The sequence below is a fragment of the Crocodylus siamensis genome, chromosome 4 (assembly GCF_052110815.1).
Source record: "Crocodylus siamensis isolate JL-2025a chromosome 4, ASM5211081v1, whole genome shotgun sequence".
In the NCBI taxonomy this organism is placed as follows: domain Eukaryota; kingdom Metazoa; phylum Chordata; order Crocodylia; family Crocodylidae; genus Crocodylus; species Crocodylus siamensis.
This window is the reverse complement of record NC_143398.1, coordinates 101,800,827-101,825,438: the sequence shown is the minus strand read 5'-3', so window position 1 is coordinate 101,825,438 and position 24,612 is coordinate 101,800,827. Positions and strand designations below refer to the sequence as shown.

General features: G+C 43.8%; 1 protein-coding gene across 1 annotated transcript in view; it reads left to right on the top strand.

Moving 5' to 3' along the window:
- The window catches only part of C4H12orf75 (chromosome 4 C12orf75 homolog), a 50,482-nt gene extending 30,419 nt beyond the window's left edge, over positions 1 to 20,063 (top strand). The window contains exon 8 of the transcript XR_016441843.1: positions 19,871 to 20,063. The gene's annotated coding sequence lies outside the window, so the exon portion shown is untranslated. The remainder of the gene's footprint in view (positions 1 to 19,870) is intronic.
- The last annotated feature ends 4,549 nt before the right edge of the window (positions 20,064 to 24,612 follow it).

Here is a 24,612-nt window from a genome sequence, read left to right as displayed (position 1 = left end):
GACCTCGTCATCCCTTGGGGCGCTCTGGTGAACAAACATTCCCCCAGATCCTGGTGGTCACCCCTGATAAACTTATAGGTGGCCAACAGATCACCCCTGAGCCTGCACTTTTCCAGGCTAAAGAGTCCCATGTCTCTCAGCCTATCATCGTAAGATCTGTTTTCCTGACCTCTGATCATGCGCGTGGCTCTCCTCTGGACTCTCTCAAGCTTCTCCACATCCTTTTTGAATTGTGGAGCCCAAAACTGGACACAGTACTCCAGCTGCGGCCTCACCAAGGCCGAGTACAAGGGGAGAATGACGTCCCAGGATTTGCTCGAGAAGCATCTATGGATGCAAGCCAGTGCTTTGGTCGCTTTACTAGCCACAGCATTGCATTGCAGGCTTATGTTCATCTTGTGGTCAATGATGACCCCCAAGTCTCTTTCTTCTGTAGTGCTATCCAACGTAGCACTGCCGAGCCTATAAGGATGCTGCAGGTTTTTCCTCCCAAGGTGGAGAACCTTGCATTTTTCGGTGTTAAACACCATCAGGTTCTCATTTGCCCATTTGCTGAGCTTGTCCAGGTCAGCCTGGATCACCCGCCTATCTTCTGGCGTGGATGCTTTGCCCCAAAGTTTGGTGTCATCGGCGAACTTGGCCAGTCCACTCCTGACTCCAATGTCCACATCATTAATGAAGGTGTTGAACAGGATAGGTCCCAGGACAGAGCCTTGAGGGACCCCACTGGTCACAGGGCACCACGATGAGTGACTGCCATCAATTACAACCCTCTGGGTCCGACCATGGAGCCAGTTTCCCAGCCAGCGGATTGTGGTGGAGCCAAGGCCACAACTGGCCAGTTTGGCCAAGAGGTGATCATGGGATACCAGATCAAAAGCTTTTTTGAAGTCAAGATATATGACATCAATCTCTTCTCCCTTGTCCAGGTGATAGGTCACCTGGTCATAGAAGGAAATGAGATTGGTCAAACAAGACCTACCCGCAACAAACCCGTGCTGGCTGTCCCTTAGAATGTTAGCCTGGGCCAGTCCCTCAAGGATGGCCTCCTTAATAAACTTTTCTAAGATCTTCCCCAGGATACAAGTCAGGCTAATGGGCCTGTAGTTAGCCGGATCCACTCTCCTCCCTTTCTTGAAGATCGGCACCACATTGGTCTTCTTCCAGTCTTCCGGCACTACACCAGAGCGCCAGGAGTTTTCAAAGATCTGTGCCAGGGCCTGGGCTATGACGCTCGCCAGCTCCTTGAGTACCCTGGGGTGCAGATTGTCAGGGCCGGCTGACTTGAAGGTATCCAGCTTCTCAAGATGTTCCTTCATGAGGTCAGCATTTATGGAGGGTAGGGGATCCACAACACCCGGATCTCCCTGTCCCATAGCAGGCATGGGCGTCCCATGGGACTGATGAAAGACTGACGCAAAGTACCTATTTAATAGGTTGGCTTTTTCCTGGGCATCAGTTGTCAGTTGCCCCATTTGGGTTAGCAGGGGTCCAACGTTTCCCTTGCTTTTCCTCCGGCTCCCCACATATCTGAAAAAGGACTTTTTGTTGTCCTTGATGCCTGAAGCTAGTTGGAGTTCAGTTGCAGCCTTGGCTTTCCTGGTTTGGTCCCTGCAGGACCGGACCAGCGCGGAGTAATCCTCCTTGGAGGTGAATCCCGTCCTCCATCCTTTGTAGGCTTTCCTTTTTAGCCGCAGGAGGTTCGCTAGGTCCCTGGAGAGCCAGGAGGGCCGCTGTGGCTTCTTGTCGCCTTTCCTCCGTGTTGGAATAGATTTGGCTTGTGCATTGAGGATCGCTTCCTTGAGAAGCAACCACTCTTCTTGAACTCCCATCTCCCTGGGGTCACGGTCCCTGAGGGCCTGACCGACAAGCCTCTTGAGCTTGTCAAAGTCGGCTTTTCTGAAGTCAAGGACTTCTGTGTTGCTGACTGACTTGCCAGCTTTACGGCGGATGGTGAAGGTGATCAGCTCGTGGTCGCTGTCACCCAACTTCCCATCAATCACTAGGTCGCCGATTAGGTCGTCCCCTGTAGCCAGTACCAGGTCGAGCAGCGCTTTGCCTCTCGTTGGCCCACAGACTTCTTGAGTCAGGTAGAGGTCATCCACGCACGAGAGAAAGCTTTGTGACTGCTTGGATTTTGCTGAGTGATCTTCCCACGAGATGTCCGGGTAATTGAAGTCACCCATGACAACCAAGGTCCTGGAGCAAGCGGCCTCAGTCAGTTCCCGGACGAAGTCCTGGTCAAGCTCAGGACTTTGAGTGGGAGGTCTGTAGTAGACTCCCACCATTGTGTCCCCTGTGCCGTTTTTCCCACGAATTTTTACCCAGAGGGTCTCTAGCTGTCCATGCCGGTCACCAACATCAGCTTGCAGGGACATGTAGCTTTCCTTCACATAGAGAGCTACACCCCCGCCCCTTTTGTCAACACGATCCCTCCTGTACAGGGTATAGCCCTCTATACCCGTGGTCCAGTCATGGGTGGAGTCCCACCAGGTCTCCGTTATCCCAATGACGTCATAAGTCTTTGCACTGAGCAGGAGGATGAGCTCCTCCTGCTTGTTGCCCAGGCTCCTGGCATTTGTGTACAGGCAGGCAAGTGTCCCCTTGGGGGCTCTTGCCTTGCCCACAGATTGTGCCAGGGCTGGGGTAGGGGTGGGCTCTCTTAAGTGCCTTGGTCTGCTGGCTTTGCAAGGGTTGCTCAGCAGGCCAGCAGTGGCAGTAGTCCCCCCATCCCCCAGCGGGCTTAGTTTAAAGTCCGGTGGAGCAGGTCAGCCAGCCTGGCTGAGAAGAGCCTCCTCCCCAGGGGGGAGAGGTGGAGGCCATCTCTTCCCAGCATCTCGCTGCCTCTCTCGCCAAAGAGCAGGATGTGGTCATGGAAGCCGAAGCCAGCTCCACAGTCTTTGGTTCACTGCGTGGATCCTCCTCTTCCTCCTCAGCCCATAGCCCGAGACTGGGAGGATCGACGAAAACACCACCTGAGCTCTCAGACCCCTAAGCCCCACTCCCAATTCCCTGTAGCGCCTCATGACCTGGCTGGGGGTGCTCCGAGCCGTGTCATTGGTGCCCACATGAATAAGGAGCATGGGGTAGTGGTCTGTGGGCCGAAGGAGCTGTGGGATCCTCTCCGCAATGTCTCGGATGCGGGCCCCCGGGAAGCAGCAGACTTCCCGGGCTAAGCGGTCGGGGCAGCAGATTGCCCCCTCAGTGCCCTACAGGATGGAGTCTCCCACAGCAAACACCTTTCGCTTTGTCTTGGGGAGAGCAGGGGCAGTAGCTGCGGTTGAGCCTGGGTTGCCTGCGGGAGCCGGCAACTGAGGAGGCTCTGCTGGGGCTGCAAGAGGTGCGAACCTGTTGCTAAGCTCCGGCGAGGGAGGGGCCTTGGTGCGGCCAGCCTTCGGGCCCTTGACCACCTTGGTCCATGCCCCTGACTGGGCAGAGCGGGAGGTCCCAGAGTCCTCCTTAGTCGTGGAGGGAGATGGTGCTCTACCCTGCAGCTCCCGGGGGAGAAGGGCCTGGCAGTAGGAGTCTATCTCCTGCTCGCAGTCCCTGATGGCACGCAGTCTCTGGACTGTGGCCTGGAGCTCCTCCAGCTGGCGCACCAGAGACCCCAGTAGGGAGCAGACCCTGCAAGGGGAGGTGGCCATGCTTCCCGGCCCCAGAGCCTGAAAAAGGGACAGGCAGCCCCCACAGCCAAGAGCCAGGGGCTCTGTCTGCATGGAGCCTGGGACCATGGGCTCCATCTGGGCGGCCGTCTCTGAGGTGCCTGATGTGGGGGGCCGCAGAGCCCGAGGGGACCCTCGGGGTGCAGCGTGTGCCCATCCGTGTCATGCCTCTGGTAGGCTGGCTACGGCTGGGGCTGACTACTCTGGGGGGGTCGCAGGCAGGGTCTTGTGCCCTCCCACGCCCTCTCCTGCGCGAACTCCGCGCTAACTCGAGTGCCTGTTTACGCAGCCTGTTCGTGTGGCTCCGGTCACGTGGCTCCCTGGGGGGCTGGGCCAAGTAGGGTCCTGGGCAGGGGCTTGGCAGCCGGCCTTCTCCCAGGGAGCGAGGAGTTAACCCCTTCCCACCACGAGCCCACTTACCTCCGGCTGTGCTGGGGGTCGGCAGGGGGCTCTGCGGCTGCTGAGGGGGTGTCTGGGGGGCTCGGGGGAGTGGGGGTGCAGCAGGCTTCACCCGCGCATCTCTCACCACTCCGGAGCCTAACTGAGCGTTTTTCCCCTGTTTGGCAGGCCCTTTTAAACTGCATGCATGTGCAGTGGGCCTGCCGTCGGGGAAAGCTGGTTTCACAGGTTTGGGGGGGCCCTGCTCGGGATTTGGGGGCCCTGCCCTACAGGAGGGGGACTGGTGAGTACCCCACTCCTCTTCTCTCTCCCTGGGGGGCTGGGCCAAGTAGGGACCTGGGCAGGGGCTTGACCAGGCCCAGCTCCATGCAGCCGGTCTCCTCCCAGGGAGCGAGGAGTTAACCCCTTCCCACCACGAGCCCACTTACCTCCGGCTGTGCTGGGGGTCGGCAGGGGGCTCTGCGGCTGCTGAGGGGGTGTCTGGGGGGCTTTGGGGGAGCGGGGGCGCAGCGGGCTTTACCCGCGCGTCTCTCACCACTCCGGAGCCTAACTGATAGAATGCCTTTTGACTTGATTTCACCCTGTGTCCATGGTGAACAAGACTTCAAAATATCAGGTCATAATTGAAATGACATAAATTGTTTTACTAAAGGCACATTTGCATAAGATGTTAACTGTACAGTCAGCTAATTAGCTGTGTAGTAAATGTCTCAGCATCTATATATGCACCCCTATTAAGCTGGAGTGAACTAATTTACTCTGCAGCAAGATAGTACTTCTAAATACGAGTACTATCCTGCTGTGGAGTTTTTTCCTCTGCAGCAGTGATTGTGCAGACTATGCCTTGGCAGGCTGGTACCCAAGCGTGCCAGTCAGCCCCTCTGCAGCACACTGAGCTGGGAGGAACAGCCCTAGTCTGGCAGATTGACGCCCATAGCCCCTGCCAGTCAGAGCTGCTCCAACCTGGCTCAACATGCTATGGTCCCAGGTGCATGTGAAGATGTGGTGCCTGGGAGCAGTGAACTCCAGAGTTTATTCATGTGCATTAATTACACTTGTAGACACACCCTAAATCACCACAATATCACCCTCTACCCACAAGAGCCTAGTGATTCTGAATAATCAAACTTCCCAAGCAGTAGGTGAGTCGCAACCAGCCTGTTTTTTGAAAAATAGACTTCCATCTAGTTCCCATAGCAATCAGACACGACAGTTATTTCAGATTGCTACTCCAGTTCCTCCAAAGTATGTGCCTGCTAAAACAGCCCTTATATGGCTATAGTTCAAGAGAAGTTTATAGTGCTTCATCACTTCCTATTGATACAAATTTGAGCACTTTAAATGAATCGGTCCTGACAGAGGAGCGTCTGTAGGGCACATTTTTATTTGGCAATGCAGTTAAATAAAAGTATTGAGTGACGATGTATTTTCATCTCTATATAGCTGTTCTATATCAGTATGGCAGAGAATCTTTAAAATATGGAATAAATTGCTCAATTTTTTTCTAGAAGACAGCTCTGCATGTGATATGTAACGAAGCACAATTTCACCCTTTGTGTTCAACTTCCTTTCACTTATTTTACATTTGCCAAACATAGGAGTTCTTAAAGGACAGCTAAATCTTGCTTTTGGATTGGATCTTAGTCACGTTAAGTGGAAATCTGTGTGCCTATTTGAATATTCCTTGAAAACTGGGTCCTGATTGTTGATAGGGGTCAAATGATGCATGGTGGCAAAATTTATTGTATAAAATTAAATCTTGGTAGACTGTGACTATTGAAAATATAAATTAGAAATGTTTAATGAGGCAGATAGCTTCTGTAGGATGGGGATAAACAATATTACAATAGAAATGGAGTGACTAGATAGAAAAAAAGGTGGTAGATTATGCAGCACAAATGGGGATGTGAGAGAGCTGGAAAACTTGAATGAGGTAAAAAGGGGCTTGAAAAGGATGGCCCACCTCCTTCAATCACCTTTTGAAATTAGCTCAAGAAGCAAGTTAGCCTTAAGGTGTTGTGGCAGGAGAAAAAGGGCTTGGTTCATTGATTCGGTCTGACTGAAATCATCTGGGTTGTATATCTCCCCTGGAACAGGAATTGTCTCTTTTGTTTTTGTCTACCTTGTGTTTCTATGATGTAAATATACACTACTGTTACTACTTTAGTTTATCCTGCTTGCAGCATTCTGCCCATATTTAATTGTTGTAAATATTTAGGAAGATTACCTTACTTTTGAAAACCAATTTGATAGCTGGACATGTGACAGCACCCATCCCTGAGGGTGGCGATAGTGCCTCTTGGAGGCTCCACTTATTCTGCTCTACTTGCAGAAGTATCAGCAGCCGCCTCAGCTCTACTGAAGCTGCTGTTTAACCTACTGCCTTGAGCCAAGCCCTTGTAGTCTCTCTCTCTTACCAGCTTGCATCTGGTAAGTGGCCTGCAGCTTTTTTCCCCTTTTGGCTGCCTGTTTCTCACTGCTGACCTGCATGCAGCTGTATCTTTCATTTCACCAGGGATTCTGGACCTCTGTTGCAGAAGACAATAGCAGGCAAGGTAGACTGCAACACAGGCAAAAGAGAAGGGGGTGTTGAATCTTAACAAGGATGGCAGCAAATATTAGTTATGCAAATAGAATAAAAATTTGAATACAAGTTAGGGAAATGTTAAAAAGTGTCGGAATAGCTGTAGAATAGTAGGAGAACTCAAAAGATGTTTAGTTAAGTTAAGTGGCAAGTAATACATCTGTAAGCTATGTAGTCTTTATTACAATTCCTTTAGTTTATAGTTATGCCATCCATGTCAACATTTTTCATATAGATAATGAATTGCTGTCTAAGGATTTGGTTTTTATGAAAGACAAAGGCTTCTCTGTGAATTAGTGGTCTAGTTCTTATTTTTGGCATTTGATTCCTATGTTAAAGAAGGCAGCAGTGAGGCTAAAAACTCTGAATTTGCTGCATACTCTGATGTCTGGATTTCATGATAGCCAGAGCCTTAGCTAACATCTTGGTGTCTTAAGTGATGGCTCCAATAATACAAGTTCAGAGTTCATGGGAGTCCTGAAAAAAGGCTCCATTTGAGAGAGAGAGAGAGAGAGAGAGATGGATTCAAAGAGCTTACATTCAATAACTGTCTTGCAAACCAGGAGTAGTAGACAGTAAACCAATTTTGGTAGGGAATTAATTTTAATGAGAGTGCTAGTCAGGGGGAATGGAGCAACTGTAACTTTCAAAACTTTCCTGCTTAATAGATTCATAATATTTGGAGAATTTAGCCTGAACTCGTATAAGAACTTTTGTTTATGATGTTATTGTGTGTATGATATTTAATTCTTGAGAGACCCAAGAATTCTAATGAAAAGAACTTTGAAATCTCAAATGCGGAAAGAGTCTCTGATTTGTCATAATAGGGCATGTCTATATGTGTATTTAAGCGCAACTAAATTTTAACGTGCATTAAGCTAGTGCACATTAAGCAGCTTTTGGCATGTGTCCATATGTGCAGGGACTTGGCACTGAAGTTAGTGTCAAGTCCCTGCACCCTTGCCATGTGCTCCAAGTGGCTGGGCAGATCCAGTACTAAAGTTAGTGCCAGGTTGCGTTTACACATACCTTTTGTAGGTATCAAATTTAGGCATGATAATAGCCTAATTTAGCCATTTTTAATGCACGTTAAGGGTGTGCACATGTAGCTGTGCACCTGTAATGCACGTTAAATTGGGCTAATGCACATTTAACATGTCTTGTGTAGATGTGCCCATAGTGTACCAAGAACAGTACCGTATCTTGAGTTGTATCCTTCACATTTCAACAAGGGAAACCGATTTCTCAGGTCAACGGGAAAAATCAATCAGCCTGCAGTCCTTCGTACATGTGCGTATTCCCAATCATGATGCCAGGGAGACTGGTGTAAAGCTGAATCCTAGTTGCTAGTTCTATAATAAAGACTTTCAAAATATGTACTCTTACACTTGAAAAGCTCTTATTCTTTAATATACCATAATAAGTTATAGTAATGCATAGCAACAGCCCTTTGTTTTCAGCAAAACTTCAATTTTGTAGTAAGTCCTTATGGTTCCTCTCTCAGCTGTTTTCTCCAGTTAGTTCAAGGGTAATGAAAGTAACAGTTATACATGATTTTTGAGTGTTACTTCCCAAAGCTGCTCGTACTTTTTTTTTTTTTTTTTTTGGCTTTAATAAGCCTCATACTACTTCCTCAAATTCATCTTTGGACCTCCGTTGTTTGTTTGTTTGTTTGTTTTTTGTCAAAGCTGTAAGGTACAAAATCACGGCCTGTTTCCATACTGTGTTTTGCTTTTTGTTATGTCCTGCACAAAGAGAATAAAACACTGCCGTTGGCCTAGGAGTGTAGGGAAGATTCTGTAACTTCATTCATTTACTTTGTATGAGTATAAATGATAACAAAACGTACGAGGCAGTGCGGCATCAAATTTGTGGTTTAGTATTGGGCAATTCACATATTAGACATTACACACAGCTGAGACTTTTGTTCTGTCATTGCACTTTACAAAGGAAGCAGCTGTAACCTTCTGGAAATTTCACTGAAGCAGCTCCTTATCTTGACTACATTTCTTTCAATAAAGTTGTGCCAATTTATACCATTTGAACATTTTTCCCATTGAGCAGTGGTTCACAACCATTTTAGACTCAAGGTACCCCTTGGTAGCTCAGTGCAACCCTCAGAAAATTTCAGCTCTTACTTTCCACTTGTCTTTTGACTACGGAAATATAATAGAGCAGTTTCTGTTGCAAAGAATTCAGAAAGACTACAACAGGTCAGAATGTTTTTAACACTATAGATTTGTATTTGAAATCTCTGGGTTTATCTTGTGAGTCACATTTGCAACACTAACAATGAATCATGATTGTCATGATTGTCTGGCACCCTGGAGCTCCCTTGAAAAGCTCTCAAGGTGCTCCAGAGCACTGGGGCACCCCAGTTGACAATCACTGTCATAGATCTTCTACTGGGCTGTGGCTGATCTGCATGGATCACAGGTTAAGGTAAAGTAAAAAGATGACTGAAAGGTCCTATCTATATTTCTCTGTTATTGTAGTGTTGTTGCCACCAAAAGTCTGCTCTTATATAAATAGGTATATTGCCTAAGAGTGTTGAAAAAGCAGCTGTGGACTGGTATGGCAAAAGAGCGTCTCAGTCGCCTTCTTTTTGGTGGACATACTCTACTGCCATGAAAAACAGGAAGCAGGGCGGGGTAGTAGTATACTAGTCTTTGTATTGGCTTTATATGAACCCCATATTAGGTGATCCTTGCTGGGCTGTTTCAGTAATTTTACAGTCAAATTATGGTAGCGATGAGATGCCAGGACAGCCAGGAACATTAGAGCAACTAGCACTGTATCTTGTTTTTGCTGAAGTTTGGAACAATATTGAGATTTTGGGGGCTGTCCCTATGGCTTTCATAGCAACAGAATCCAAGTGCAAAGATAGAATTTGCTTAGCAATTTACTGAACCGGTTCGTAGCAGAGCTGGTGACAGTCTCTGTCTTTTGTCAAGGCTTCAGTGGGAATTCTGGCAACATAAAGTAGATTCCCCTGTAGGGGAGGCAGTCTGTAACAGCACTTGCAAATAAATCCCTGGCCAAAGTAGGAAATAAAACTACTTTAAATATGCATGCAGGTTAGGAAATTCCTTGCCTTTGTATTAACAGGGACTAGAGGAGTAATGTGATTGCTTGGGACTATTTTCATTACAGAAATCACATTTCCTTTATGGAAATAATCCTACAAATTTGAACAGAAAACTTGAACTGTCCTAGAGGAAATTTTAAACCAACCTGAAGAATTTGATAAAGTTTGATTTAAAGAAAAAAAAAGGAAAAAGAAACCCTATAAAAGGATATCCCTCTTCATTAAAATCAGTAAGTTTTTATGAACAATTTCTAAAGAAAACTTACATTTCTATATTCATCACAGTTAGATTCTATAGGCTGTTTCCTTAAGTTTATAAAAATAAGTTAAATAAAGACATTTCTAACACTAAAATTGAGCCTAAGAAATGGTTTCCCAAATTCTCTGTCTTCCATGTAATTGAAATGTTATGCATTTTATTCCCCACTCTTACACACACGTCATCAGAAAAAGGTAGTGATTAAAAGTCTACCTTGTTTTAGAAGGGTGGTGTTTTACCCCTGCCCTGCATGTCATCCAGCCCGGGGCTTCTCACGGGTCTGGAAATTTAGCAGTGGGGAAGCAGTGGCTGCATTAGTTGCAGGGGAGCTCTATAGGACAGATGACATAGCCATTGGTAATCACTAGGCCACAGCGGAGCTGGCATGTGAGACCACTGTGGCTACATCCGATGCATGGAGTCACACTTGTGCAGGATCCAGCCCATGGGCTGCACCCATGCCACTCATCCTGCCCAGAAGGTTGAACACCACTGGTTTAGAATATTAGCTTCAAATGTTAGCACAAGGATCATTCTGATTTAAGTCATTCAGTTCTAGGGCATGCAGTTATTTATATTCAGCTTCAGAATTATTTAGAGGGTTTATTTTAATGAGTGTGCTTGAATACTGTTATTCAATAAGTCGACTGGCAATACTCAAGTGAACAATTTCATTTTAGAAAATAGTTTAACAGTGCAAACAGTATCACTTAGTTGTGACAATATTGTATTTTTGGACTGTAGTTAAAAGTAGTTAAATTGTTTTCTACAACTTTGCTCCTTAAAGAGCTCTTTTAAAAGATGTTTGAGAACTGCAGTGTAAGCTTTATACGTATGTCATAGTTGGATTACATTTATATACTTGTATTGTTGTTTAAGCAATGAAAATAAGTCTTTTCAAGATTGGCTTCTTTTTAAAACTCATTCTTCTGTGAGCACAAAGGTGATCCCTTGTAACTATAGTCAAGGCTGTCTCTCCTACTGATGCAGCTATTCTTCTGTAGATAATGGCATCCTCTCCTCTGTGATGCTTTGAGGAGCTTGGTAAAAGCAAAATGGTTTTTCAGGTAAACAGATACCACCTGTTGTGTGTTTACACAGCATCTGGCTCAGTTTGGCTATTATTACACTATAAATAGCATTAAAAAAGGCTTTCAATGTTGAATCCTCAAGCAACCAGATAGTCAAATCAGGCCCTCAAAAGCTAGAAAGCACCAGAATTAAGATTGATTTTACAACTTTCTTTTTAGTCTCTAGTCCCCATATGCATTCTGATACAGTCCTTAATAACATGATAACATATTCTGGTTTCCCACTGTGTCCTTAGTGATTAAGTAGTTGAAAGCATTTTAAAACAAGCTGCAATATGAATTCAAGTATGAAAATGACTGTTTTTTTCCTTGGCAGATGAGGTTCTCTAGGTATATCCAATATCTTTTATTAGACCAACTAAAACAGTTGGCATAATAAACAATATCGGATTTACCCAAAGAACCTTGTCTGCCTATGTCTTTAGAACAACATGGCTACGACCTACACCCCTGAAACATTTTTTTTTTCCTTGGAATTTTGTGTAGATATTTATTTCACAGTTTTCTTTGAGCCACTTCAAAGGCTGAAAACTTGTTTGTGAGACATTTTCACAAATTGGCAAAAATACTAGCTTTTACTTATTTTGGTGCAAATGTTCCAGTTCTGAACATTCAGAAAGTTCAAGTTCTTCCTCACTCATAAAATGTTCTTTTCTATCTAGTAGGGTGCAAAATTGAAAAGGCCCAATTGGACTGTTCTTTTCAATTTCCCATGAAAATACAAAAACATGATGAATGTCCTTAGATTATTCTGTTTGGCCCTAGTTTTAATGTATTAGCAATTCAAAGCTCTTCATGTTGTTAAAATGGATTAAAATAGCCTTAAAAATAGTAGGCAGGCTAGCGCTTGCATTGCTTCTCAGAAATTAGGCCAAGGTACAGGCAAGATTTGCAGAAAGGTAGCTATTGCCTTCTATTACACAGTAGTTAACCTGTTGCAGGAGTGGCATTAGAAAGGTGTCCCATATGTTAGAAGACCCAAGGCAACCCTTTTGCAGAAAATGTTACTTTCTGGAATTTGTGCTTTTAAAACTTTGTATTGGTTAAAGTTATTTACACATGAGAAAAAAAAGCCCAAAATAAAAATACTCACAATTTTTTTAATGTGATTTGTTGTATATATAGTTCCAATGCTAAAAATAGGCATATGGGACTGACAGTTAATAGCTCCAGTATTAATTATGCCACATATTTGTTAGTCTTGACTAAATTAGGCCCAATGTTCAAAAATAGCCTCTAATTTTGAACGTCCAATTTAAATAACAGTTGGGCTTGATTTTAAGAATGGAGCTTTCATTTTTCAACACATCTGAAAAATCCAAACCAACATCTAAAATCGACTGGAGAGAAGGGGCTTAGGATATTTTACCATACAACTCAGAGCATTTGACAATAAGCAAGAAAACAAGTTACTTCAAGATTAGACAGCCATCGTGACCTTTAATTTCTGCTTTAGGTTGAGGCCCTCCTCTGTTTTTTTAAGTACTTCTTTTTCTTGGTGGGAGAAACAGACATCTTAGTATTAGAAGTTATTAAAGAGCCTTTTTGTTCTGGTGTTTTCCTTTTTAAAAGTCTTGGAACCTGTCACAAGGTTACTAGAAATAGCTTGGAAATTAGGTTTTTTTGAAGGAACCAACTAAGCACTGATTATGTCCCCATTCAAAACCAACTGTATTTATTCTTTTGTAATTCTGGCAGAACAGACACAGCCCAGCCCCTAGTTTAAGCAGTGCCCTTTAAACAGACATGGTGCAAACTTGCACACAGCTCTGCATCAGTGCTCAGTTATACACTGCTCTTGTGGGAGCTTTCCTTTTATTTAGAAGAACGATTCCATCTGAGCCTCGCTTTTTGGACTGAAGAGCTGTTTGCCTGTGAGTGCACCTGTGCAGAAAATCACTGTAGCAATTAACCTATGCTTTTTTGACGTTCTGTACAAGTCAAATCATTTCAAGGACCAAAATGAAACTGAGCTTCCAATTCTGCTTCCACTGAGATTTGGCTGGTTAGGAAGCTAGATTTATAGATGCATCTAAGCATGTAGCTTTAAGCCATAATAAGTAGGACTCCTTGCACATGTGACTGCCTTGCTTTGATTTTAAGGACATAAGCTCAGCTTGAAACTTTTCTGCCTGGATGCTGCCAAATGGTCGAGGTAAAAACCCCTGAGCCCCTGTCTGAAGAACGCAGAGTACAAAAAACCTAAAACTTGATTTGGTTAAACAAAACGGGTTTAATTTTGTGGCCAGGTTTTGCCTATTGTAAAAAATTATGATTTAAAGGCTCATGTATTCTCCTTCATGACCTGGAAAAGGATTTAACTGACAAAGGCAAGAAAAATAATTTTCAGTGCCTACTTTGCGCTCAACCTTGGGTCTGGTTGGTGTTGGTAGATATTAAAAAATGTTTCTTTCACAGTTCCTCAACCAAGGAAGGACCTTTGCACTCAGATCCTCAAATTGATGCACTCACATAGATTACTATTGCAGCAAGCTTGTTCCAGTCTGAGACTCAACCACTCCAGATATGGAGCTAGTTGGCCAGGTTCCTCTGGAGAGGTGCCTGAATTTGTACCTGCTCCATCATCTGTGGGGATTGTCACTTTTGGGGAGCAAACTTTGACAACTCCACAAAAATAGGAGGAGCAGGAAAATCACAAAGGCCCCTCTCAGAAGAGTCTTAAGAAACGGGGAGAGGGTTGGGGGGATGAGGGGTCAGTGGTCCATGAAGGGATACAAATCTCATGGGAAAGGAGGGGCCACAGAAGTACATGAGGCCTCAGGGATGTGACATATATGTACGGGTGGCAGTAAGTGGCAGAAGCACATCAGGGTATGGTAGGGACATAGAGGAGCACAAGATTTTAGAGGTACACAAGGGGAAATCAGGAAGTTAGATGTATTTGGTGGTGTTGGATGTAGGCTAAAGATGTCCAGAGGCCCATGATAGGATTTTGGGGACAGAAGAATATAGAGGCAATGGGAGCCCGAAGAGGATGCTAAAGATTGAAGGATTTTCACTGACACTTCCCTTTGTGGGGTAGGGTTGAGTCTCTGGGGTTCCTAGGATGGATCTTTGGCAAAACCCAGGGCCCTAAAAAGGTTTGAAGTTAGATAGTCACTCTCTGAGGGAGCTAGGGGTTTGGATGGAGGGGCAGTGACTGAGATGAACCCTTCTTGGTGGGTATCATGGAGATGTTAGGGCTTTGGGAATAGTGACTTTCTGGTCAGGGAAAAAGGAGACAGATGTTTGCAATGGGAGACCAGATGCTGGAGGACAACTGGTTGCATGGGGTATGGGACTGGGGTAGTTTTTTGCTCAGTGAAAGCAAAGAGGGGCGGAGGAGGCAGCATGTACACTGGGTGTTTACTGGGAAAGCTAGAACTTTTTCGAACACATGGAAATTCCACCTTTCTTTTGGCTTTTGTGGTATGCAACACTTTGAGTCTTGTTGAGTTCATATATCTTTTAACTTCAAGAGGAACTCACAAACATATCAGCCTGAGCCCCACCATGAAACCTGGAAAAGACTGAGGAAAAAACCAACATTTTTCAGGTGGTGTTGACCCTCAGAGAAAATTTAAGGGTTTGAATTTAACAGTCTTTGACAGTCTCGGTTCCCAGCAAAATGAGCTCTCTACATTAAATTGGAATACTGCTAGTAAATAAAGAATAACACCACATTCTTTTTTGACCCCACTCCCCCATCAGACTGAGGTTTACAACACCACTTGATCAAACTAAGACGTTCCTAGTCAGCAAGGCTATGTTCTTGTGCTATGTCACTGTCAGGCTGGAACTTGCTAATAAATATTTAACGGCGTTATCCTTTCCTAGACTGCTTTGTCACCCGTTACTCAGTTCCTATTAGACTACTTCCCTTAGCCTTGCTTACGTGTACGTGGCGTAACTTAGACCACTGCAGTAGACGCACTTCTGGGGCCCTTCTGTTCTGTGACTCCCAGAGCGGGTGGCTGATGCCACCAAAGCTGTCTCGAGACAAGGTGGGGCCAGGTGTTGGGACAAAGACAGGCCTTTAGACTGTGTTAAGTTTACTGAAACTATAGCTTAAGCTATGAGAATTCAAACTTAACTTAAAGGTCTACACAGCTGTAGTGTAACTAGTGATGTGCTACCAGGGCATCAGCCCTGATGCTGATATAAAGGGGGTGCCGGAGTAGACTGAAACGGGGTGCCACTTTATTGTGCTGCTCAATCTAGGGATGTCCCTTGCTGCTGGTGATAGGAATCAGTGATATCTGGGGGTCAGGCCAGTAGCAGTGGGTTCATTTTTTCTGTTCCCCTTGGTAGTCTCATGCTGTTCACAGAGGCCACAGGGGAGGGGAGGGGTGAGGGAAGGAATCTATGCAGCCAGCCAGCCAGAGGGTTCATGCGGCCTCTCTATTGCAGCTGCTGCCTTGCTTGTCAGGGCAGTGGGGGTATGCTGCTATGCTGCTGCACCAGGTTATGCACCCAGGTGTTGCTTTTGTTACCCCTTAGCTGTTACTCCTTGTATCTGTCTAGGGCACAAACGTGACTATTTATGACTCTGCTACATGGGTCTCAATGATATGCCAGGAATTGCAGGAGCCCTGAAGTCCTTGAAAGAGATCCAGGGACTATTCCAGCTGCAACTGTGTAGTGGCACATGAATTTCTGAACCCCCTCCTCAGCTATCCTGTATTCAACACTTACCGTTTCAGGCAGCAAAGTATGCTGGGGAGGATGAGCGAGGTATATAGGGCAGTTCCTTACCTCAGGAAACAGAGGGTAAGGATTGGGCATCCTGGCAGAAGTCAGGGTAGCAGGATCCGGATAGCGACCTGGATGACTGGAGCACAGAACCACAGGAAAAGTAGTTGCGTGTTGAGGGCTAATTCGGAGAAGACCCAGGAGAGAGCAAGGAAAACCAGGTACTTTGGGTGAGGAGGAAGGGAGGCTTTGGGAACAGGACTGGGCATTTATTTCCCTTCTTTTAGAGCCCCAAAGATATTGTAGGGAATGGATGGAGCTCTATAAGGAAATGAACGTGTACCGTTGGTGGAGGATTATCTTTATTGACCCTTTCTACTGAGAAGTGGTGGTTTTGGAAGGGGATTATGTCTGTGCAATGTCTGAGCAACTATAAGTTGCTATAGGAATGTGTGTCGCCTGTAAGTCACAAGACTCCTTTCACAGTCCAAGGTGGAAAGGAAGAATTTCCTGAGTTTAGGAAGACTCTTCTTAGTCACAGCAGGAAAAACTCCCAAAGGAGAATGATGCTTTGGAGGCTTTTGACTGCCATTGTTTTGAATGCTCCGCCAGAGGGCAGCATCGCTTCAGCAGCTATTGGGTTGCTTTGCACTTTTAACTAGGCTACTGGCACGTATTATTGATGCAGTTCTGAATTCCAACCCCCAGGATGATGATTTTTGATGTGAATAAAAATGAGGGTAAATAGTATAGACGATTTAGATCTTGGGCTTTATATTTAGAAAAAAAATAATGTTATATCTAACTGTAAAGGAAAATGAGATATAGCTAAAATTCAAAAACTTTTAGTCTTTTATAGAGGTAAAAGAGAAAGCAAAATACTTGAATATAACGAGTGCTGCATGTATCTTACTTAAATGTTACATAATTTTGATTTTTAAAGACTTGACCGTGGGAAGAAAGTCTGGAATATGCTTGTCACTTAATAGTGAACTTGATTTGTTTAAATGCACTTTAGATATGCGCCGAATAGAATAAAATACGTAATAAACAGCACAGAGTGAGTAGGTTTTAACTACAGTGGCCATCAGTGAAAAGGCAATATTTATCAACAACCAGCACTCTCTGGATTCTCAGGTCAGAGGCATTACCAGGGCAGCTCTTTACCCTGGCCAGGGGCTCTGCATAGGGCGGCGCTGGCTGGTGAGCTGTTAACAGTGATAGGGGCATGGCCAGCTGTGGTAGCAGCTATTTTTGTGTTGTCCCCTTCCCCCTTTGCCTCCTTCCTCCCACCCCAGCTGCCACTGCGGTCACCTCCCCTTCATTATACTGTGTTTTATGTCTCAGATACTGTGTTTGTACCAGTTCTAAGCATGGGGAGCTTGTAATGTTTCAGATACCTCTATAAGGTCACAGTTGGCAAATGTTGGCAGTCAGCTGCGATCAGTACAGCGCATGTAGTACATTTTCATTCTGGGACATGTAGTAGATATAGTGTCAATATTTTGTTGTTGTGGTCTCTCTTAGTGACTTGTCTGCTTGCTAAGTCTCTTGCTTTTAATAATGCCCAAGTCATTTGTATCTGCTGAAATGTGATAAGAGGACATGCTTGAATGCCTTACAGTTCTTTCTTTGTACATGGGTCATACTTTGAGATGTGCCTAAGAAATGTTCAGTGTTCCCAACCCTGAGTTCAGCTCAGGACTGTCTTAGCTAATGCTAAGTGATGCCTTAACTTGTCCTGGCAATAATGATCCCTGACAGGCTATTCTACTAGCTCAAAACCACCAGATTAGTATACTGTAGTCCATAGCTGGGTGGGAGACTGACAAAGAAAACTGAGCGTGCTATAGGAAATGTTGACTCCATTTTGAAAGTAGTCCCATTTTCCACTGATGAAGAGATACAGGGTCACAAACTGAGCCCCATTATGATGACTTTTTGTGATACAGACACCTGTCTATTAGTAAATGGAGTGAGACCATCAATTCTATTTCACATAGGCCAATCCTTGAGCCATGGTTCCCACTTGAGCTGGATCTGAAATGGTATTCTAGAAATGAATAATTCCCGCATCCCATTGCCAGTTCTCTGAGCATCCCAATCTGCCTCTGGCAATATTGGGCATGTTTTTCTTTCCGACGTTTCCCATCATGTCTGTGGTTTAATCTAGCAAACCCAGTACTGGATGAGCTAGGCTGTTTCAGTCATCATCCAGCCTATTAATAAAACTTGTTTGTGAAATTTTTTACTGTGACATATAATGATATTAGAAGAAATAAATACAACAGTAGGAGGATTCTACTCAGTTAAGTGGGAAAAGGATTAACATAAATATTTGGGGGTACTCATTTCATGGTAATAAAACAGATTTCCATAGACAATTCTTTGAATATCTTGACACAGACTAAATATTCTGTATATCAGTTGCCTTCCAATTTTTAAAGCTGTTGAGGAGAACTGGTGACCAAACATAAAAAACTAGTAAGTGTGTTTTGGTGCATGGAGAGAAATGTTTTCAGAAGTCTGTGGAAAGTCTTCCCATGTACTCTAGGTAAATTGCAGAATCTTACACTATCATTTACAAAATTGTTTGCTTGTTCACTTTCTGAACCAGTTGTTCCTTGAGTCACTTATGTATATATAGTGCCTTTTACCTCTAAACACTTTGCAGAATTGTAGTTTATACATTTGGGGAATTGCTTCATTTCACCAATTATCAAAATGGGCCATGACTCGGGCAACAGTAATCATCATAAAGGCATCGTAATGTATACATAAAAAAAAAAACCAACCCAGCTTAACATAACATAATTCTCCTCCTGATGGGGCAAAAGGTGACAGAGGTTAGTCATGTTTCTTGGTGTAGTACTGGAAGATGCACAGATATGGTGGGGATAAGAGTGGCATAGAAACCTAGATAGGATTGAGATTATCAGGCATCATTACCCAACAGGTTAGGGATTGAGGTGAATCCAGGAAGAATAGACCAAATGTAGTAACCATATTAATGTACTTATGATTGTACAATTGCCAGATATTGGGGAGTATTTAGTTAAAAATGAAAGCATTCTGATTCTTGTGCCACACTATTCATACAGATACCTCACCTCTGTTACCTCACTGGGATTACAGCAGAAGTATACATGCAATTTAATGCAAAGCAATAAACTCCGGACCAATTTGAGTCAAAGAAAATTACTTCCGGGTGCAGTGCCTACATGTGCACCTTGAACAGCAGCAATTTGAGCCAGGGCGGAGCAGGCTGGGGCTGGCAGAGGCACCGGGAGTCAGGCCGGGGCTCCAGGTGGTGATGTTGGGTGGTAAAGGGACTGGCTGGGGTACAAGGGTGCTGAAAGCCCAGAGCTGTGTGGCTAGGTAGCAGGCAGGAATCTGGCCCCCAGCTGCTTGGGTTGACCAGGGTGCAATTTATGCCTGCAGTTAGTGTTTACATGTGCATTTAATGATAGGAAATTACCCTCTCATAAGACAGTACTGTCCCTGATGTTAATTAGCTTCATGGGGTCTAATACCTTTGCATATGTGGACCGTGACACTTTATTCCGCAGTTAATTAGCCTACCCTGCAGTTAAATGCATGTGTAGATATAGCCAGGGAGAGCAGAATTAAGATCAGATTCTTAATGACTGCAAGCGGTCACGATTCTACAGAGAAGTAACAACATCAAAAGGGTTCCTTTTGACAGGCAGGACTAGATATAAAAATGCATGTACCCTGTATACAGTTAAAGAATCTCTACCCACTGCCAATACCCATGTGACATTTACGTTTACATCTTATCTTAAAGATACTACCTCTGGTGCTATCATCTTGCATTGGCAGTTAAGCTGCTGTGATGGCTTAGTTTAACTACAAATTATTAATACTACTGCCTACCTCATCCTGGAGAGGTCCACTTATCACATAACTAGGCTTGGCCCAGATGAGTTTCTGAGAAATGACCGAAATCACAGTCTGCAGTCCTGTTTTGGCCCTCCCAATGTTCAGATTATCAGGTGTCATTTTAATTGATCAAATATTTGGGGACAATTACAAAACCAACTGAAATTAATGCATTTTTTCTATTACCTTTAGTACCCATTGGGCAAGGCCCTGGACACCACTGCTTCTTTCTATGAAACTTGAAAGCAATGTTGTGTAAGTAACCTTGTAAGTGTTGTACCAACTAATTCTAATACCAGCTCTAAGGTGAGACCAAAGGTGGAAAAAAAAAGAATAGTCCGAAGTTTCCAGAATTTGCTTGAGCCAGCTAAAGTTCAAACTGCCTTTTATGAAAAGGACCTGCTAGCATCTATTTCTGTTCCAATTCAGAGGCACATGCCACGTTTCAGCTCAAAAAGGAGAAGAACTTGAAAGTCATTTGTATCATTTAGGTGCAGGTCCTTGAAAATATTTGTTTTGAGTAGAAACACTATCTCAAGCTTAATTTGAGATTCCAGGATACGTTGCTCTGGTGTGTTCTAATTTAAACTTTTGGAAGATATTTATAAATGTACTAGTTAATTATTTTGAAACTTGATAGTGATCCCTAAAATAAAGTATGAGCAGGCAAAAGAGAAGCCATTAAGTCATATATACTGTTCTTCTAAAGTATCTGGTACTGGCCAATGTCAGAGAGAGCTTCCTGGACTAGCAGACCACAAACATGATCCAGTATAGCAATTCTGATGTTCCTATATTTTCTGTTGATCATCAAAATACCTTGAGTGAAAGAGAGTCTGGAGCTAAAATGTCAGAAATGTGAAGAGAAGGGAGACCACCCTGAATTTCAATAACAACTCATAATAAAATCTTGGCTTTTAAAAGTTCCTTGGCTGCTTTCTAAGCTTGTGCTATTCTTTCAGTAGAGAAAGCACTTCCACTGTCTTTAAATCATAAAGTGTGCATTGTATTTTTATTAAGCGGTCTTTAAAACTCTGCAGTGTGCTGAACAGGAGAGACTGAGGATCACAAAAGAGCACTGAGAATAAAACTTGGGAAATGAATTCATTAGTGTGCCAATGAGTGATGTAAGGTTTGTGATATTAAATTATGGTTGGATTAGCATTCTCATTTTTTTTTTCTGTCGCAATATGCTCCTAAGTGCTATTTTTTTGGAACAATTATCCTGTCTTTGCAAATGCACAATCACTTTTATAGCACTCATGGCATATTTTCCCAGTTGGATTGAACTTCACAGCCACTTTTGTAAATTAAACTATTGCAGTGTTTTGCGACTAGTGGGCCAGGTTCAGCTGTACTAGAACTTGAAGCCACTTCACAGCAGGCCAGGCTAAGTTTGACTTTGGTTCTGTATCTTCAGGGTCAAATTGTAACCTGCCTTTGTGCTACTGTGCAGGAGAGAAATGGAAGAAGTCTTCCCTCTCTCTTCTGTGCAAGATCACCAAGGTAAGAGAAAGGTCTGATCCTTTCAGGGGTAAATGACATAGAGGACACAGGACCTCATTTCTACACCAGCCTGCATAGTGGGAATAGCACATCAGGGCAACAGACTGCACCCTCTGGGTCAGCAATAGCCACAGTATAGATTGTATCTGGACAAACAGTACAACCTATCCCTTAGCTGCTAAACCACTGGAAGGGGAGATGTATAATGCTGTTTGGTGGGAAAATACAAAATGATTAAGTTGTAAAGATAACCAGAAGAGAGCACCATCTTGTGGCTAGATCACAGGACTAGGGTCTGAGAATTTTGTTGCAAGAGGGATGGGATGGGAATGAGCTCAGTGAAAGAAGAGCATGTGGATAAGCAGCGTAAAAGGAGCTGGAAAGGACTCGGAGTTAGGTGGGCCAGACGTCCCACTGGAACTTAGTGAGAGCAGAAGTTGGGCTTTAAGCTTTCCACAAAGCCTTTTTATTTCTATTAAGGCCAGGGAGAAAGTAAAAGTGCCCATAAACTGTTGGCTAGATACTGTGAGTCTTTCTTACTTGGAAGAACGCTTGCTCATGAAAACCGTTCCATTAGCTTTCATGAGACAACTCAATATGAGTAAGGGCTGCAAAATCTCTTCAGAGGAGTGTTAGTTAGAGGGAACATGGGGTAGTTTAATGAACCCAATATTTTTTTTTGACAATCAGTTTTCTGAGGGCCTGATCCCAAGCCCATTGAAGTCAATGGGAGTCGTTCCTTTGGATCAGAAAACAAGATTTGTGCTAATGGGTGTATTTTTGTTGTTTGTTTTTTCGGGAGGGCTTTTCTGCATTTTCATTTCCACATAACAGCAAATGTTGTCTATTTTAAAAGAAGGCACAAGCAATTGGAACTAGTGAAACTTCTCTGTGAATAAATTGCAAACAGAAATATGCTAGTGGCACGAAGAGATTGTGTATTAATAGGGACTAATTAATGGACCTAATGTGGTGCCACAGTGGAAACAGCACAGCTATTTGTTAAATGTGAATTAGTCCCCAAAGGTGTTTGAAAGTTAGTGCCAATTAACTTAACTACTTGAATGCCTTAGACATATGCAAATAGCAAAGGAACATTTCAGTTGGTGTGCACTATGAATCCTGCTGTTTTTGCCATTATGTATGCTGAAAATAATAGCCTGATGTAACCTCTCCCCACTCTACTACAAAGCCACAATGGATTGGTTCTTCAGAATGTGGCCATCTGGTATTTCCCTCAGTTGATCTCCACTGGTCTATATTTTGAACAGGATAACGAATTAGGAGAAATTTCCAGAATATTTTTTAAAATGGTAAGAGTCTTTATTATTATTAATGACTAGTATTGCATCTCTACTTGAGAGCTTCAGTTATGAGCCCACAGCTGACAGACGTAGAATAAAAAGGGGATCCCTGCCACAAGGGACTTGCACAAGCTCTTGCTGCCACTGCCTTCAGGGTAAAAGAACATGACCATCTGAAGACTGCTCAATGATTTATTGCCCTAATCTAGCACCATCACCCAGTATAGAATAGAAGCATTTTCCAATTTCAGCTCAGCTTATGTTGAGAGCTTTGCTGGAAACAAACTATTTGTTGCTGTTAACTGTGTCCGCCAAACTGGCTTGCAGCATATAAGCTGCAGTCTCCTAGCTGCGGGGGTTTGTGATACACCCGCAGGACTGGGAGCCCTGTCAGCTGAGGGGACTCCCAGTCACAGGATCTTGCTTCTTGGCAGTGCAGGGAGAGTCCCTTGCACCAGCAATAAGGTGTGATGGGATTTGGTTTGTAATTCTGCAATCCTGCCTCCTGCCATGCACACGTGGAATGGCAGGACAAACATAATCATGTGGACATTGCACGTTAGATCCCATCATGCCCATTATACCTGTACGTGTAGAGGAGTTACCTAAAATGCTGCTGCTCTTTCGCCTTTCTCAATACTGATACAATGTCAATAGGTCTTCTCTGAAAGCTATATATGGTTCTTTGGGGAAATAGTCTTCCCTAGTTCTATGCTGACCGAATTAGCCTGGGGAATACTGCCCCTTGCAGTGCAAAGAAACTCTCAGGTTACTTGCATATTTTCATGATGTCTGACTATGAATTTTATTGGTTGGACCTTTTTGTTTCATAGGTCTCTGCACGCTGGACGCTTTCAGTCCCACTGGATATGTTTGGAATGATGATTGCTGGAAAGGATAAAAAGGCAGACAATGATATAGCTTCCAGGATTTAAGACCATTCATTCTTTCAGGGTCTGTTTTAGGACTGTAATTCTGCATAGTATTTAAGTAATCCCTCTTCAGCCAAGCTGTTAAATAGATGCCTAATTTTAAGCATATGCCTTTGTCAAAGGGCTGACTGGCACAACAATGTAACAAGACAGCCTTTTTGTTCAGGCCCTTTGACACATGATGCTAGTAGTGGGATCAATATGGGTCTATTTCTAACTGGCTGAAGGACAACTGGGTGACCGCCTGGACAGAAATCATGTCACCTGTCTGCTTCTATGGAAGTGAGGAGGAGCAGCCTCTGGCAGCTGACACAGAACCAGTGCAGATCAGGAGAATCCCCTCCGTGATAGCATTGGTGTTCTATTCGTTTAAGTTCAAACTATAGCTTTAATTTTTTTATTCAGTTTCCCATTTGGGAAAAACAGATCCCAAACAACAATAAACCAAAACATATATTTGGAATATTCAGTGTCAAACATTTGCTTCACTAAGAAAGTACTAGCTAACCCTCTTTTCCTTGTTGACTCCCTCCTCTTGTTACCCTTCTAAGCAAGAGACTAACATGCCACAGGTGTTGCAGTTGCAGTTGTTAATGGCTCTTGCTAACAGTGCATGGTCTTCTGGTGCGTGTAGCTGGGCTATAATCACCCAAAGCTATCAGCTAAGCTCTGAAGGACATTTTGCCTTTTCTCATGGTTCTTGGTCATCCTGTCATCAGCTTTGTTGAATTGGGATAGACTGCTGGATTTGGGTCCAAAGGAGGTAGTTTATATTTTCATTTTTGTCCTTAAAATGTAGCTCATCTTATGTTGATGATGTATGTTCTGATTGCCCAGAACCAAGAGCTTAGATGCATGAGTTTTCTTTTAATGTTACTACAATAGCAGTATCCTTGCTTCTAGTTTGATTTGTAATTTTTTAAAGCAAAAAAGCAAGATTTCTCCTCCTTTCTCTACCTCTACCTTTTCAACCACACAAAGAATCTAAATCTGGGAGTTTTTAACTAAAATGATGCTTGGGTGAATTATATTTTCCCTGTAGCTGTTGCATTTTTTTTTCATTTAAAAGATGGTCACTAACTTTTCATACATGAATTATCTTTATTGCATAAATAGAAGTTTCACTCTTTTTGAAGCCTGGCCAGATGGACAAAATGGTTTGCAAACCCTGCAGCTCATGGTTTGTAAGGGT